Here is a 15,223-nt window from a genome sequence, read left to right as displayed (position 1 = left end):
CTCCTGGGAACCCCGGGGTGTACGTCACACCTCCTGGTTGTCCCGCTCTGAGACAAGGAGCCGGGCTTCGCATTCCCACAGCAGCCAGTCGTGGGCTGAGGACACCTGGGGCCTTGGGAACTCCCTGGCTTCTCTTTGGATTACCATTTGGAGCTGCTTGGGAATCGTGCCGCCACACACACCCGAGTGCAGGTGTCTTCTGCACAGACTGCGGGCCTCGCGCTTCTGAATGCCACTGGCTCGCCACCCACCCACGGGTGAACCTGGTCAGGGTGCTTTCTCTAAGGAGCCGACTCTGATCCGGGCGGGCTACCGGTGTCTCTGTTTGCTCGTTTCTTTCTTCCATTTCGGGAAAGTCTGCCTTACTGGGTGTGGAAATCTCCTATGCCTTTCCTCGCCTATTCTGTCAGCTTTAAAATTCTCTTTCAGTTGCCACCCTCACAGATGGATTAGGAAACTCTTTCCGGTGCACTCATTAGTGAAATGACCTCAAGGAAGCTCGAATCCAATATCTAATCGCCGGCTTTTAGCAAGTCCACACCCGAGGGTGGTTGGGGTCCAATCCAGCCCCGGGCCAGGCCCAGGCCCCTTGGACTGGGCCACAGGAGGACACGGAGCAGGGTCCCGGCCCCCACGGGAGCGGTGCCGGCAGTTCTCCAAGGGCTTGGGGGTTTTCCAGAGGTAGGAGATGGAGGGGACTGATTTCTTCAGCGCCCCCCAAACCACCCCGCCCCACCCCAGCCATGGGACACATCCCGAGAGACGCCCCTACACTCGCTCCCCTCCCCCATGCGCTGTGCCCCAGCCCTGGCCCTGGGGAATAGGCGGCAGCCCACCCACAGGGCGGGGGCGCAGCTGACAGGGGTTGTGCGGGAGGGCGGCCCCTGGCTGGGGTCAAAGGGTGAGCGCGCGTGCGCAGTCAGCGGCGGCGCGCTGGGGGTGGGGGCGGGTAGGTGAAGGAGGCGAGGTGAGGAGAGGAGGGGGGCTGGAAGGTCTCCACCTTGGCGGGTCCAGCCGTGGAGGCGCATCGTGTCTGTGTGTGTGTGTTTGTGTGTGTGTGTGTGTGTGTGTGTGTGTGTGTGTGTGTGTGTGTGTAGACAGCCCCCACCCCACCCCGCCCCGCCCCGTCCCTCACCTCAGTCCTCCGGAGTCCGCCCGACCGGGCCGGCGAACTCCACAGGCCCGGCGCGGGTCAGCGCTATCGCGGGGAAGCGCGGTGAGGCTGGCCTCTTGAGCGGGGCAGGGGCGCCCTCCGCGGTCTAGGGCCACACCACCCCGAACGCGCCCCATCTCGTCTGATCTCCGAAGCTAAGCAGCGTCGGGCCTGGTTAGTACTTGGATGGGAGACCGCCTGGGAATCCCGGGTGTCCTAGGCTTTTTTTTTTTTTTTTTTTTTTTTTTTTTGCCTGTTGCTCTGTCCCCTTGCCGGGAGCGCGGCGGGGCGGCGGTCCGGCGGATCACCCCCACCCTCAGCGCCCGCCGCGGTGCCTGCCGCCCCAGCCCGCACCGTGGGGCCTCCTCTTGTCCCAAGCCGGGACACCGCCGCCACGGGGCAGCATGCGTGCCATCTGGACTGTCCGGTCTCAGTCCAAAGGTCTGGTCTGTGGGAAACGACACGCTGGAGGAAACCTGGAGAGTCTGAGAGGGGAGGGAGTTCCGGAAGGATTCCAGGATGTCACTTTGAGCGAGTATGTGACCAGAACTCGTCCCGTTGCTTTTGGGGTTCTATGGGCTACACGTAGGAATCTCTGGTGGTGGCACTGGAGGTTGGGGGATCCGGAGTCACACCCAGACCTGCTCGACAGGCCTCCTTTTACTTTTCTTTTCGGATTCATGTTCTTAGAAAGTGTCTCTTATCTCTATGATTGCATTTTCTTTTCTCTCTCCTTTCTAGCAGATGATGGGAGTACAAGTATTGAGGTGACATGTGTTGCCCGTGCCCCCCTCCCCCCTGTCTCCTTATTTATTTCTCATTCTCTCCCAGCGTATTGTGGGGGTACCAATGTTCAGGTCGGGTGCATTGCTCTTTCCCCGCCTCCCCCCTCGGGTCAGAGCTTCAAGTGCGCCCATCCCCCAGTCGGTGCGCACCCACCCCCTCCCTAATGGATGTGTATGCCCACCCCCTCCCCACGCCCGCCCGACACCCACCCGATGAAGGTGATTCCTCGCTGTCCACTTAGGTGTCCATCCGTTCCTACCAATTTGCCGGTGAGCGCGCGCACGTGGTGCTCGTGTGTCCGTTCTTGGGACACCTGGCCTACTGGAACGGGTTCCAGCTCTGGCCAGGAGAACACGAGAGGCGCCCCCTCACCGCTGCTCCTCACAGCCGAATGGCACTCCGTGGTGTCCACGCGCCACATGTTACTAATGCACTCCTGGATGGATGGGCACTCGGGTCGCTTCCACATCTTTGCGATTGTGAATTGTGCCCTAACTGTCACCCTACCCCTTACCCAGCCCGTCTCCTCTGCCCCTGCCTGACGCGCTCCTCCCCCGCCAGGCCCGTCACTGTCCTCGGCCCCTGCCCCTGCCTGACCGGCCCCTTCCCGCCCCGGCCCGTCACCGTCACCGTCCTCTGCCCCTGCCTGACAGGCTCCTCTCCGCCCGGCCCACCACCTGGGCCACTGCCTGACTCGCTCCTCCCCGGCCAGGCCCGTCACTGTCCTGGGCCCCCGCCTGACCGGCTCCTTCCCGCCCGGCCTGTCACCGTCCTCGGCCCCTGCCTGACACGCTCCTCCCCGCCCGTCACCGTCCTCGGCCCCTGCCTGACCGGCTCCTCCGTCGCCTGGGCCTTCCAGGGGCTTGGTGTGGACGCTGCTTCCAGGAAGCCCTCCAGGAACCCGGCAGCAGGGCGGCCGCAGCAGTCTGGCGCAGGCATCGCTAAGTCGCCTGCCGGGGACGGGGACGTGCCCCGCTGTGCCGCGGGGGCCCAGCCTGGTGTCTTCCCTGAGGCCCTGGGGCTGCCGCTCCCCGCAAGGGGAGAGCCTCGGAGGTGGGGACCGCCTCCTGATGGGGACGTCCACGCAGCTCTCCACGTCGGATTCCGGGGCTCTCTGTCCTGCCTGAAGGCCCAGCTGGCCTGCGGGTCCTTAGAGTGGCAGGAACATCCTCAAACTGATATTGCGAGTCCGGGGGTTGTCTGCACTTTTGTGCTGGGCACCCCAGGGAGGCCCAGGGGCTGGCTGGACAACGCGGTCTGCTCGGGTGCTTTGGAGGAGCAACCGATGCCCTTTGGACTTTGGTAGCAGCGTCTCAGGTGTCTCTGAGCCCTGCGCCATGTCGGGGAGGAGGCGGGAGGGGCCGCGACCTGCAGTCGTGTTCCCGGGGTGGCACGGCATGTGGCTTCTTCCACAGGCTGCTTGGCCTGGGCTCCCTGCACCTGGGCCTTTGGGGGACTGGCCCTGTGCTTGCCAACGCTTCCTGCAGGGACCCGGAGCTGGGAGGTGGCATCTCCCAGCCCTGGGCCGGGCAGAGCCCCAGCGGGCCATGCCCACAACCTCTCTCAGCACGGGTCCCCCAGAAGGCTCCTTTGGGACCAGGATTCTCCTGCGGGTGACTTCTTAAAGTCTGGCCCCTGGATGGAGGGGCACCGGGAGCAGAGGAGCCGGAAGCGGAAGGGGGTGCCCATGCGAGGGGACATTTTCAGGCCAAGTACCAGCTTCAGCCTGATCCTCCTGGGAACCCCGGGGTGTACGTCACACCTCCTGGTTGTCCCGCTCTGAGACAAGGAGCCGGGCTTCGCATTCCCACAGCAGCCAGTCGTGGGCTGAGGACACCTGGGGCCTTGGGAACTCCCTGGCTTCTCTTTGGATTACCATTTGGAGCTGCTTGGGAATCGTGCCGCCACACACACCCGAGTGCAGGTGTCTTCTGCACAGACTGCGGGCCTCGCGCTTCTGAATGCCACTGGCTCGCCACCCACCCACGGGTGAACCTGGTCAGGGTGCTTTCTCTAAGGAGCCGACTCTGATCCGGGCGGGCTACCGGTGTCTCTGTTTGCTCGTTTCTTTCTTCCATGTCGGGAAAGTCTGCCTTACTGGGTGTGGAAATCTCCTATGCCTTTCCTCGCCTATTCTGTCAGCTTTAAAATTCTCTTTCAGTTGCCACCCTCACAGATGGATTAGGAAACTCTTTCCGGTGCACTCATTAGTGAAATGACCTCAAGGAAGCTCGAATCCAATATCTAATCGCCGGCTTTTAGCAAGTCCACACCCGAGGGTGGTTGGGGTCCAATCCAGCCCCGGGCCAGGCCCAGGCCCCTTGGACTGGGCCACAGGAGGACACGGAGCAGGGTCCCGGCCCCCACGGGAGCGGTGCCGGCAGTTCTCCAAGGGCTTGGGGGTTTTCCAGAGGTAGGAGATGGAGGGGACTGATTTCTTCAGCGCCCCCCAAACCACCCCGCCCCACCCCAGCCATGGGACACATCCCGAGAGACGCCCCTACACTCGCTCCCCTCCCCCATGCGCTGTGCCCCAGCCCTGGCCCTGGGGAATAGGCGGCAGCCCACCCACAGGGCGGGGGCGCAGCTGACAGGGGTTGTGCGGGAGGGCGGCCCCTGGCTGGGGTCAAAGGGTGAGCGCGCGTGCGCAGTCAGCGGCGGCGCGCTGGGGGTGGGGGCGGGTAGGTGAAGGAGGCGAGGTGAGGAGAGGAGGGGGGCTGGAAGGTCTCCACCTTGGCGGGTCCAGCCGTGGAGGCGCATCGTGTCTGTGTGTGTGTGTTTGTGTGTGTGTGTGTGTGTGTGTGTGTGTGTGTGTGTGTGTGTGTGTAGACAGCCCCCACCCCACCCCGCCCCGCCCCGTCCCTCACCTCAGTCCTCCGGAGTCCGCCCGACCGGGCCGGCCAACTGCACAGGCCCGGCGCGGGTCAGCGCTATCGCGGGGAAGCGCGGTGAGGCTGGCCTCTTGAGCGGGGCAGGGGCGCCCTCCGCGGTCTAGGGCCACACCACCCCGAACGCGCCCCATCTCGTCTGATCTCCGAAGCTAAGCAGCGTCGGGCCTGGTTAGTACTTGGATGGGAGACCGCCTGGGAATCCCGGGTGTCCTAGGCTTTTTTTTTTTTTTTTTTTTTTTTTTTTTTGCCTGTTGCTCTGTCCCCTTGCCGGGAGCGCGGCGGGGCGGCGGTCCGGCGGATCACCCCCACCCTCAGCGCCCGCCGCGGTGCCTGCCGCCCCAGCCCGCACCGTGGGGCCTCCTCTTGTCCCAAGCCGGGACACCGCCGCCACGGGGCAGCATGCGTGCCATCTGGACTGTCCGGTCTCAGTCCAAAGGTCTGGTCTGTGGGAAACGACACGCTGGAGGAAACCTGGAGAGTCTGAGAGGGGAGGGAGTTCCGGAAGGATTCCAGGATGTCACTTTGAGCGAGTATGTGACCAGAACTCGTCCCGTTGCTTTTGGGGTTCTATGGGCTACACGTAGGAATCTCTGGTGGTGGCACTGGAGGTTGGGGGATCCGGAGTCACACCCAGACCTGCTCGACAGGCCTCCTTTTACTTTTCTTTTCGGATTCATGTTCTTAGAAAGTGTCTCTTATCTCTATGATTGCATTTTCTTTTCTCTCTCCTTTCTAGCAGATGATGGGAGTACAAGTATTGAGGTGACATGTGTTGCCCGTGCCCCCCTCCCCCCTGTCTCCTTATTTATTTCTCATTCTCCCCCAGCGTATTGTGGGGGTACCAATGTTCAGGTCGGGTGCATTGCTCTTTCCCCGCCTCCCCCCTCGGGTCAGAGCTTCAAGTGCGCCCATCCCCCAGTCGGTGCGCACCCACCCCCTCCCTAATGGATGTGTATGCCCACCCCCTCCCCACGCCCGCCCGACACCCACCCGATGAAGGTGATTCCTCGCTGTCCACTTAGGTGTCCATCCGTTCCTACCAATTTGCCGGTGAGCGCGCGCACGTGGTGCTCGTGTGTCCGTTCTTGGGACACCTGGCCTACTGGAACGGGTTCCAGCTCTGGCCAGGAGAACACGAGAGGCGCCCCCTCACCGCTGCTCCTCACAGCCGAATGGCACTCCGTGGTGTCCACGCGCCACATGTTACTAATGCACTCCTGGATGGATGGGCACTCGGGTCGCTTCCACATCTTTGCGATTGTGAATTGTGCCCTAACTGTCACCCTACCCCTTACCCAGCCCGTCTCCTCTGCCCCTGCCTGACGCGCTCCTCCCCCGCCAGGCCCGTCACTGTCCTCGGCCCCTGCCCCTGCCTGACCGGCCCCTTCCCGCCCCGGCCCGTCACCGTCACCGTCCTCTGCCCCTGCCTGACAGGCTCCTCTCCGCCCGGCCCACCACCTGGGCCACTGCCTGACTCGCTCCTCCCCGGCCAGGCCCGTCACTGTCCTGGGCCCCCGCCTGACCGGCTCCTTCCCGCCCGGCCTGTCACCGTCCTCGGCCCCTGCCTGACACGCTCCTCCCCGCCCGTCACCGTCCTCGGCCCCTGCCTGACCGGCTCCTCCGTCGCCTGGGCCTTCCAGGGGCTTGGTGTGGACGCTGCTTCCAGGAAGCCCTCCAGGAACCCGGCAGCAGGGCGGCCGCAGCAGTCTGGCGCAGGCATCGCTAAGTCGCCTGCCGGGGACGGGGACGTGCCCCGCTGTGCCGCGGGGGCCCAGCCTGGTGTCTTCCCTGAGGCCCTGGGGCTGCCGGGACCGCCTCCTGATGGGGACGTCCACGCAGCTCTCCACGTCGGATTCCGGGGCTCTCTGTCCTGCCTGAAGGCCCAGCTGGCCTGCGGGTCCTTAGAGTGGCAGGAACATCCTCAAACTGATATTGCGAGTCCGGGGGTTGTCTGCACTTTTGTGCTGGGCACCCCAGGGAGGCCCAGGGGCTGGCTGGACAACGCGGTCTGCTCGGGTGCTTTGGAGGAGCAACCGATGCCCTTTGGACTTTGGTAGCAGCGTCTCAGGTGTCTCTGAGCCCTGCGCCATGTCGGGGAGGAGGCGGGAGGGGCCGCGACCTGCAGTCGTGTTCCCGGGGTGGCACGGCATGTGGCTTCTTCCACAGGCTGCTTGGCCTGGGCTCCCTGCACCTGGGCCTTTGGGGGACTGGCCCTGTGCTTGCCAACGCTTCCTGCAGGGACCCGGAGCTGGGAGGTGGCATCTCCCAGCCCTGGGCCGGGCAGAGCCCCAGCGGGCCATGCCCACAACCTCTCTCAGCACGGGTCCCCCAGAAGGCTCCTTTGGGACCAGGATTCTCCTGCGGGTGACTTCTTAAAGTCTGGCCCCTGGATGGAGGGGCACCGGGAGCAGAGGAGCCGGAAGCGGAAGGGGGTGCCCATGCGAGGGGACATTTTCAGGCCAAGTACCAGCTTCAGCCTGATCCTCCTGGGAACCCCGGGGTGTACGTCACACCTCCTGGTTGTCCCGCTCTGAGACAAGGAGCCGGGCTTCGCATTCCCACAGCAGCCAGTCGTGGGCTGAGGACACCTGGGGCCTTGGGAACTCCCTGGCTTCTCTTTGGATTACCATTTGGAGCTGCTTGGGAATCGTGCCGCCACACACACCCGAGTGCAGGTGTCTTCTGCACAGACTGCGGGCCTCGCGCTTCTGAATGCCACTGGCTCGCCACCCACCCACGGGTGAACCTGGTCAGGGTGCTTTCTCTAAGGAGCCGACTCTGATCCGGGCGGGCTACCGGTGTCTCTGTTTGCTCGTTTCTTTCTTCCATTTCGGGAAAGTCTGCCTTACTGGGTGTGGAAATCTCCTATGCCTTTCCTCGCCTATTCTGTCAGCTTTAAAATTCTCTTTCAGTTGCCACCCTCACAGATGGATTAGGAAACTCTTTCCGGTGCACTCATTAGTGAAATGACCTCAAGGAAGCTCGAATCCAATATCTAATCGCCGGCTTTTAGCAAGTCCACACCCGAGGGTGGTTGGGGTCCAATCCAGCCCTGGGCCAGGCCCAGGCCCCTTGGACTGGGCCACAGGAGGACTCGGAGCAGGGTCCCGGCCCCCACGGGAGCGGTGCCGGCAGTTCTCCAAGGGCTTGGGGGTTTTCCAGAGGTAGGAGATGGAGGGGACTGATTTCTTCAGCGCCCCCCAAACCACCCCGCCCCACCCCAGCCATGGGACACATCCCGAGAGACGCCCCTACACTCGCTCCCCTCCCCCATGCGCTGTGCCCCAGCCCTGGCCCTGGGGAATAGGCGGCAGCCCACCCACAGGGCGGGGGCGCAGCTGACAGGGGTTGTGCGGGAGGGCGGCCCCTGGCTGGGGTCAAAGGGTGAGCGCGCGTGCGCAGTCAGCGGCGGCGCGCTGGGGGTGGGGGCGGGTAGGTGAAGGAGGCGAGGTGAGGAGAGGAGGGGGGCTGGAAGGTCTCCACCTTGGCGGGTCCAGCCGTGGAGGCGCATCGTGTCTGTGTGTGTGTGTTTGTGTGTGTGTGTGTGTGTGTGTGTGTGTAGACAGCCCCCACCCCACCCCGCCCCGCCCCGTCCCTCACCTCAGTCCTCCGGAGTCCGCCCGACCGGGCCGGCCAACTGCACAGGCCCGGCGCGGGTCAGCGCTATCGCGGGGAAGCGCGGTGAGGCTGGCCTCTTGAGCGGGGCAGGGGCGCCCTCCGCGGTCTAGGGCCACACCACCCCGAACGCGCCCCATCTCGTCTGATCTCCGAAGCTAAGCAGCGTCGGGCCTGGTTAGTACTTGGATGGGAGACCGCCTGGGAATCCCGGGTGTCCTAGGCTTTTTTTTTTTTTTTTTTTTTTTTTTTTGCCTGTTGCTCTGTCCCCTTGCTGGGAGCGCGGCGGGGCGGCGGTCCGGCGGATCACCCCCACCCTCAGCGCCCGCCGCGGTGCCTGCCGCCCCAGCCCGCACCGTGGGGCCTCCTCTTGTCCCAAGCCGGGACACCGCCGCCACGGGGCAGCATGCGTGCCATCTGGACTGTCCGGTCTCAGTCCAAAGGTCTGGTCTGTGGGAAACGACACGCTGGAGGAAACCTGGAGAGTCTGAGAGGGGAGGGAGTTCCGGAAGGATTCCAGGATGTCACTTTGAGCGAGTATGTGACCAGAACTCGTCCCGTTGCTTTTGGGGTTCTATGGGCTACACGTAGGAATCTCTGGTGGTGGCACTGGAGGTTGGGGGATCCGGAGTCACACCCAGACCTGCTCGACAGGCCTCCTTTTACTTTTCTTTTCGGATTCATGTTCTTAGAAAGTGTCTCTTATCTCTATGATTGCATTTTCTTTTCTCTCTCCTTTCTAGCAGATGATGGGAGTACAAGTATTGAGGTGACATGTGTTGCCCGTGCCCCCCTCCCCCCTGTCTCCTTATTTATTTCTCATTCTCTCCCAGCGTATTGTGGGGGTACCAATGTTCAGGTCGGGTGCATTGCTCTTTCCCCGCCTCCCCCCTCGGGTCAGAGCTTCAAGTGCGCCCATCCCCCAGTGGGTGCGCACCCACCCCCTCCCTAATGGATGTGTATGCCCACCCCCTCCCCACGCCCGCCCGACACCCACCCGATGAAGGTGATTCCTCGCTGTCCACTTAGGTGTCCATCCGTTCCTACCAATTTGCCGGTGAGCGCGCGCACGTGGTGCTCGTGTGTCCGTTCTTGGGACACCTGGCCTACTGGAACGGGTTCCAGCTCTGGCCAGGAGAACACGAGAGGCGCCCCCTCACCGCTGCTCCTCACAGCCGAATGGCACTCCGTGGTGTCCACGCGCCACATGTTACTAATGCACTCCTGGATGGATGGGCACTCGGGTCGCTTCCACATCTTTGCGATTGTGAATTGTGCCCTAACTGTCACCCTACCCCTTACCCAGCCCGTCTCCTCTGCCCCTGCCTGACGCGCTCCTCCCCCGCCAGGCCCGTCACTGTCCTCGGCCCCTGCCCCTGCCTGACCGGCCCCTTCCCGCCCCGGCCCGTCACCGTCACCGTCCTCTGCCCCTGCCTGACAGGCTCCTCTCCGCCCGGCCCACCACCTGGGCCACTGCCTGACTCGCTCCTCCCCGGCCAGGCCCGTCACTGTCCTGGGCCCCCGCCTGACCGGCTCCTTCCCGCCCGGCCTGTCACCGTCCTCGGCCCCTGCCTGACACGCTCCTCCCCGCCCGTCACCGTCCTCGGCCCCTGCCTGACCGGCTCCTCCGTCGCCTGGGCCTTCCAGGGGCTTGGTGTGGACGCTGCTTCCAGGAAGCCCTCCAGGAACCCGGCAGCAGGGCGGCCGCAGCAGTCTGGCGCAGGCATCGCTAAGTCGCCTGCCGGGGACGGGGACGTGCCCCGCTGTGCCGCGGGGGCCCAGCCTGGTGTCTTCCCTGAGGCCCTGGGGCTGCCGGGACCGCCTCCTGATGGGGACGTCCACGCAGCTCTCCACGTCGGATTCCGGGGCTCTCTGTCCTGCCTGAAGGCCCAGCTGGCCTGCGGGTCCTTAGAGTGGCAGGAACATCCTCAAACTGATATTGCGAGTCCGGGGGTTGTCTGCACTTTTGTGCTGGGCACCCCAGGGAGGCCCAGGGGCTGGCTGGACAACGCGGTCTGCTCGGGTGCTTTGGAGGAGCAACCGATGCCCTTTGGACTTTGGTAGCAGCGTCTCAGGTGTCTCTGAGCCCTGCGCCATGTCGGGGAGGAGGCGGGAGGGGCCGCGACCTGCAGTCGTGTTCCCGGGGTGGCACGGCATGTGGCTTCTTCCACAGGCTGCTTGGCCTGGGCTCCCTGCACCTGGGCCTTTGGGGGACTGGCCCTGTGCTTGCCAACGCTTCCTGCAGGGACCCGGAGCTGGGAGGTGGCATCTCCCAGCCCTGGGCCGGGCAGAGCCCCAGCGGGCCATGCCCACAACCTCTCTCAGCACGGGTCCCCCAGAAGGCTCCTTTGGGACCAGGATTCTCCTGCGGGTGACTTCTTAAAGTCTGGCCCCTGGATGGAGGGGCACCGGGAGCAGAGGAGCCGGAAGCGGAAGGGGGTGCCCATGCGAGGGGACATTTTCAGGCCAAGTACCAGCTTCAGCCTGATCCTCCTGGGAACCCCGGGGTGTACGTCACACCTCCTGGTTGTCCCGCTCTGAGACAAGGAGCCGGGCTTCGCATTCCCACAGCAGCCAGTCGTGGGCTGAGGACACCTGGGGCCTTGGGAACTCCCTGGCTTCTCTTTGGATTACCATTTGGAGCTGCTTGGGAATCGTGCCGCCACACACACCCGAGTGCAGGTGTCTTCTGCACAGACTGCGGGCCTCGCGCTTCTGAATGCCACTGGCTCGCCACCCACCCACGGGTGAACCTGGTCAGGGTGCTTTGTCTAAGGAGCCGACTCTGATCCGGGCGGGCTACCGGTGTCTCTGTTTGCTCGTTTCTTTCTTCCATGTCGGGAAAGTCTGCCTTACTGGGTGTGGAAATCTCCTATGCCTTTCCTCGCCTATTCTGTCAGCTTTAAAATTCTCTTTCAGTTGCCACCCTCACAGATGGATTAGGAAACTCTTTCCGGTGCACTCATTAGTGAAATGACCTCAAGGAAGCTCGAATCCAATATCTAATCGCCGGCTTTTAGCAAGTCCACACCCGAGGGTGGTTGGGGTCCAATCCAGCCCCGGGCCAGGCCCAGGCCCCTTGGACTGGGCCACAGGAGGACACGGAGCAGGGTCCCGGCCCCCACGGGAGCGGTGCCGGCAGTTCTCCAAGGGCTTGGGGGTTTTCCAGAGGTAGGAGATGGAGGGGACTGATTTCTTCAGCGCCCCCCAAACCACCCCGCCCCACCCCAGCCATGGGACACATCCCGAGAGACGCCCCTACACTCGCTCCCCTCCCCCATGCGCTGTGCCCCAGCCCTGGCCCTGGGGAATAGGCGGCAGCCCACCCACAGGGCGGGGGCGCAGCTGACAGGGGTTGTGCGGGAGGGCGGCCCCTGGCTGGGGTCAAAGGGTGAGCGCGCGTGCGCAGTCAGCGGCGGCGCGCTGGGGGTGGGGGCGGGTAGGTGAAGGAGGCGAGGTGAGGAGAGGAGGGGGGCTGGAAGGTCTCCACCTTGGCGGGTCCAGCCGTGGAGGCGCATCGTGTCTGTGTGTGTGTGTTTGTGTGTGTGTGTGTGTGTGTGTGTGTGTGTGTGTGTAGACAGCCCCCACCCCACCCCGCCCCGCCCCGTCCCTCACCTCAGTCCTCCGGAGTCCGCCCGACCGGGCCGGCCAACTGCACAGGCCCGGCGCGGGTCAGCGCTATCGCGGGGAAGCGCGGTGAGGCTGGCCTCTTGAGCGGGGCAGGGGCGCCCTCCGCGGTCTAGGGCCACACCACCCCGAACGCGCCCCATCTCGTCTGATCTCCGAAGCTAAGCAGCGTCGGGCCTGGTTAGTACTTGGATGGGAGACCGCCTGGGAATCCCGGGTGCCCTAGGCTTTTTTTTTTTTTTTGCCTGTTGCTCTGTCCCCTTGCCGGGAGCGCGGCGGGGCGGCGGTCCGGCGGATCACCCCCACCCTCAGCGCCCGCCGCGGTGCCTGCCGCCCCAGCCCGCACCGTGGGGCCTCCTCTTGTCCCAAGCCGGGACACCGCCGCCACGGGGCAGCATGCGTGCCATCTGGACTGTCCGGTCTCAGTCCAAAGGTCTGGTCTGTGGGAAACGACACGCTGGAGGAAACCTGGAGAGTCTGAGAGGGGAGGGAGTTCCGGAAGGATTCCAGGATGTCACTTTGAGCGAGTATGTGACCAGAACTCGTCCCGTTGCTTTTGGGGTTCTATGGGCTACACGTAGGAATCTCTGGTGGTGGCACTGGAGGTTGGGGGATCCGGAGTCACACCCAGACCTGCTCGACAGGCCTCCTTTTACTTTTCTTTTCGGATTCATGTTCTTAGAAAGTGTCTCTTATCTCTATGATTGCATTTTCTTTTCTCTCTCCTTTCTAGCAGATGATGGGAGTACAAGTATTGAGGTGACATGTGTTGCCCGTGCCCCCCTCCCCCCTGTCTCCTTATTTATTTCTCATTCTCCCCCAGCGTATTGTGGGGGTACCAATGTTCAGGTCGGGTGCATTGCTCTTTCCCCGCCTCCCCCCTCGGGTCAGAGCTTCAAGTGCGCCCATCCCCCAGTGGGTGCGCACCCACCCCCTCCCTAATGGATGTGTATGCCCACCCCCTCCCCACGCCCGCCCGACACCCACCCGATGAAGGTGATTCCTCGCTGTCCACTTAGGTGTCCATCCGTTCCTACCAATTTGCCGGTGAGCGCGCGCACGTGGTGCTCGTGTGTCCGTTCTTGGGACACCTGGCCTACTGGAACGGGTTCCAGCTCTGGCCAGGAGAACACGAGAGGCGCCCCCTCACCGCTGCTCCTCACAGCCGAATGGCACTCCGTGGTGTCCACGCGCCACATGTTACTAATGCACTCCTGGATGGATGGGCACTCGGGTCGCTTCCACATCTTTGCGATTGTGAATTGTGCCCTAACTGTCACCCTACCCCTTACCCAGCCCGTCTCCTCTGCCCCTGCCTGACGCGCTCCTCCCCCGCCAGGCCCGTCACTGTCCTCGGCCCCTGCCCCTGCCTGACCGGCCCCTTCCCGCCCCGGCCCGTCACCGTCACCGTCCTCTGCCCCTGCCTGACAGGCTCCTCTCCGCCCGGCCCACCACCTGGGCCACTGCCTGACTCGCTCCTCCCCGGCCAGGCCCGTCACTGTCCTGGGCCCCCGCCTGACCGGCTCCTTCCCGCCCGGCCTGTCACCGTCCTCGGCCCCTGCCTGACACGCTCCTCCCCGCCCGTCACCGTCCTCGGCCCCTGCCTGACCGGCTCCTCCGTCGCCTGGGCCTTCCAGGGGCTTGGTGTGGACGCTGCTTCCAGGAAGCCCTCCAGGAACCCGGCAGCAGGGCGGCCGCAGCAGTCTGGCGCAGGCATCGCTAAGTCGCCTGCCGGGGACGGGGACGTGCCCCGCTGTGCCGCGGGGGCCCAGCCTGGTGTCTTCCCTGAGGCCCTGGGGCTGCCGGGACCGCCTCCTGATGGGGACGTCCACGCAGCTCTCCACGTCGGATTCCGGGGCTCTCTGTCCTGCCTGAAGGCCCAGCTGGCCTGCGGGTCCTTAGAGTGGCAGGAACATCCTCAAACTGATATTGCGAGTCCGGGGGTTGTCTGCACTTTTGTGCTGGGCACCCCAGGGAGGCCCAGGGGCTGGCTGGACAACGCGGTCTGCTCGGGTGCTTTGGAGGAGCAACCGATGCCCTTTGGACTTTGGTAGCAGCGTCTCAGGTGTCTCTGAGCCCTGCGCCATGTCGGGGAGGAGGCGGGAGGGGCCGCGACCTGCAGTCGTGTTCCCGGGGTGGCACGGCATGTGGCTTCTTCCACAGGCTGCTTGGCCTGGGCTCCCTGCACCTGGGCCTTTGGGGGACTGGCCCTGTGCTTGCCAACGCTTCCTGCAGGGACCCGGAGCTGGGAGGTGGCATCTCCCAGCCCTGGGCCGGGCAGAGCCCCAGCGGGCCATGCCCACAACCTCTCTCAGCACGGGTCCCCCAGAAGGCTCCTTTGGGACCAGGATTCTCCTGCGGGTGACTTCTTAAAGTCTGGCCCCTGGATGGAGGGGCACCGGGAGCAGAGGAGCCGGAAGCGGAAGGGGGTGCCCATGCGAGGGGACATTTTCAGGCCAAGTACCAGCTTCAGCCTGATCCTCCTGGGAACCCCGGGGTGTACGTCACACCTCCTGGTTGTCCCGCTCTGAGACAAGGAGCCGGGCTTCGCATTCCCACAGCAGCCAGTCGTGGGCTGAGGACACCTGGGGCCTTGGGAACTCCCTGGCTTCTCTTTGGATTACCATTTGGAGCTGCTTGGGAATCGTGCCGCCACACACACCCGAGTGCAGGTGTCTTCTGCACAGACTGCGGGCCTCGCGCTTCTGAATGCCACTGGCTCGCCACCCACCCACGGGTGAACCTGGTCAGGGTGCTTTCTCTAAGGAGCCGACTCTGATCCGGGCGGGCTACCGGTGTCTCTGTTTGCTCGTTTCTTTCTTCCATGTCGGGAAAGTCTGCCTTACTGGGTGTGGAAATCTCCTATGCCTTTCCTCGCCTATTCTGTCAGCTTTAAAATTCTCTTTCAGTTGCCACCCTCACAGATGGATTAGGAAACTCTTTCCGGTGCACTCATTAGTGAAATGACCTCAAGGAAGCTCGAATCCAATATCTAATCGCCGGCTTTTAGCAAGTCCACACCCGAGGGTGGTTGGGGTCCAATCCAGCCCCGGGCCAGGCCCAGGCCCCTTGGACTGGGCCACAGGAGGACACGGAGCAGGGTCCCGGCCCCCACGGGAGCGGTGCCGGCAGTTCTCCAAGGGCTTGGGGG

The 15,223-nt window shown here is 64.1% G+C and overlaps 4 pseudogenes; all 4 read left to right on the top strand.

The window, feature by feature from the left end:
* Positions 1-1,257: 1,257 nt before the first annotated feature.
* On the top strand, positions 1,258-1,376 carry LOC142867381 (uncharacterized; annotated as a pseudogene).
* A 3,552-nt stretch (positions 1,377-4,928) lies between these two features.
* Positions 4,929-5,047, top strand: LOC142867380 (uncharacterized; annotated as a pseudogene).
* A 3,505-nt stretch (positions 5,048-8,552) lies between these two features.
* LOC142867379 (uncharacterized) lies at positions 8,553-8,671 on the top strand (annotated as a pseudogene).
* A 3,511-nt stretch (positions 8,672-12,182) lies between these two features.
* LOC142867447 (uncharacterized) lies at positions 12,183-12,301 on the top strand (annotated as a pseudogene).
* Positions 12,302-15,223: the final 2,922 nt, after the last annotated feature.

Source organism: Microcebus murinus, unplaced genomic scaffold (genome assembly GCF_040939455.1).
Source record: "Microcebus murinus isolate Inina unplaced genomic scaffold, M.murinus_Inina_mat1.0 scaf015_hap2_Mmur4.0, whole genome shotgun sequence".
Lineage (NCBI taxonomy): Eukaryota > Metazoa > Chordata > Mammalia > Primates > Cheirogaleidae > Microcebus > Microcebus murinus.
Note: the sequence above shows the minus strand (reverse complement) of the source record. Positions and strands in the feature narration are given on the sequence as shown.